We start from the raw sequence: 2053 nt of genomic DNA on the forward strand, positions 1-2053 counted from the left end.
TTATATCACAACCAGAATATTGACATTGATACAATCCACTGGTCTTATTTATATTTCCCTCTCTTTAATTGTACTATTTTGTGTGTGCATGCACACATATGCGTATATTAATTTACACACATTTTTGTCATTCTCATAGCTTCACATATCTACCGCCAGTTGACATACAGAGCAGTTCCAACACCACAAGAATTCTAGTTGCCTTTTTATAACCACACCCATTTCCCTCTGCCCTCTACTCCCCAGTCCTTGGCAACTACTCATTTGTCCTCCATTTCTTAAATGTTGTCATTTCAAAAATGTGATATAAGTAGATACTTTTAAAAAAATTTCTGCACTTAAGAGTGAGAAACATGCAGTGCTACAGTATTTTAAGAAGGGTAAAAACCTTCTTTGTGTTATTTTACTCCATTTGAAGGAAAATATTTCCTACCAGCAAAATAAGAGTAAAATTGACCCACTCTCTGGATATTTTACTCTGGTGAAGTTCCAGTTTAGTGATGGTAACTGAAGCCCCTCAGAAATGGGCTTCAAGTAATGGCTTCTGTGAAAGGAAACTCAGCCTCCCAGGGTGTACAGACAGAACTTATGGGGTTGGGAGGAATGAAAGAAAGCTTTTACCTGAGATTCATATGTTGAAATAATCACACATATTGATAAATGACAGAATTTAAACAGAACATAAGAAAAATATTTGATGGTGTGCTAGAGTTCTTGGAGAGAATCTGCTGGTCTTGATTCACTGGCGTGGGCAGTAAGTGCCCCCGGTAGTGCCCAGATCAGAAACATAGGCAAAAAAAAAGAAAAATATTTTATTTATACTTACAGTCTCATATTCCATTTCATCTTCCATCTTGGAACTAAACAGTCGGAAAAATGTGCTTTCCTTTGAACATAAAGATGTCACTATGGATCGAAGGTCATTAGGATATATGTTTGACCTTGTGTTTCCTGTAATAGGGAGGGATACCACCTTCTCTTCCTTCTTACTCTCAAATGGCAAAAATGACAAAAGGAATTTGTGGGAAGGCTGCCAGATTAGGAGTCAATGATTCTTTTTCACGTATTTTCTTTTTTTTTTTTTTAAATATATTTTATTGATTTTTTACAGAGAGGAAGGGAGAGAGATAGAGAGTTAGAAACATCGATGAGAGAGAAACATCGATCAGCTGCCTCCTGCACATCTCCTACTGGGGATATGCCCGCAACCCAGTACATGCCCTTGACCGGAATCGAACCTGGGACCTTTCAGTCCGCAGGCCGACGCTCTATCCACTGAGCCAAACCGGTTTCGGCTTTTTCACGTATTTTCAATTGACTTTGTTGTTCTAGGTTTTTCCTTACTACCCAGACAGATTCTGATGTTAACACATCTTGCTTGCATCTTGCTCTTGTTGTGTTTTTTAAAATATATTTTTATTGATTTCAGAGAGGAAGGGAGAGGGAGAGACAGAAACATCAACAATGAGAGAGAATCATTGATCTGGCTGCCTACTGCACACCCCCACTGGGGATTGCAACCCAGGCATGTGCCCCAACCAGGAATGGAACCGCAACCTCCTGGTTCATAGGTCCAGGCTCAATCACTTGGCTTGCCCTTTCCGACTCAACAACTGAACATTTGGAGTTCTTTTCTTCTCCACAGAAACCATTACTTGAACAGTGGAGTCATCTAAAGAATTTCACCTGTTGTGTGTTTCCAACAGGCCAATTAAAATGGGGTGGGGGAGGAGGAGGAAAAGAAGAGGAATAACAACCATAAAGAAGAAATTACCAAGTATTAAGCAAAGCAGAGGGCATCCTATTAGATTTTAGTGAAGCCATTGAGCTGATCTTTTATAATCTTTGGGGACTGTCATCAGAGAGCAGATGAGTGAGCCAACTAAAGTGGAAAAATTGAGAAATGAAGGTAGACAGTGATCTGGAAAACTAAATTCCCCAAAAGGAAAGACTTTAAGAATCCTAAAACCAAAGGATTGTGGTCTTTACTAGTACTGTGGGCTGCATTCTATTTTAAAGGCAACTGGTATCAGTGGTTAAATAATGTAGTAGT

At 39.2% G+C, this 2053-nt stretch overlaps 1 non-coding gene across 1 annotated transcript; it reads left to right on the forward strand.

The window, feature by feature from the left end:
- Positions 1 to 662: 662 nt before the first annotated feature.
- On the forward strand, positions 663 to 791 carry LOC118654857. The gene has a single exon (XR_004967115.1). It is a non-coding gene; the product is annotated as a small nucleolar RNA SNORA3/SNORA45 family (small nucleolar RNA).
- Positions 792 to 2053: the final 1262 nt, after the last annotated feature.

The sequence above is a fragment of the Myotis myotis genome, unplaced genomic scaffold (genome assembly GCF_014108235.1).
Source record: "Myotis myotis isolate mMyoMyo1 unplaced genomic scaffold, mMyoMyo1.p scaffold_m19_p_4, whole genome shotgun sequence".
Taxonomy (NCBI): Eukaryota; Metazoa; Chordata; class Mammalia; order Chiroptera; family Vespertilionidae; genus Myotis; species Myotis myotis.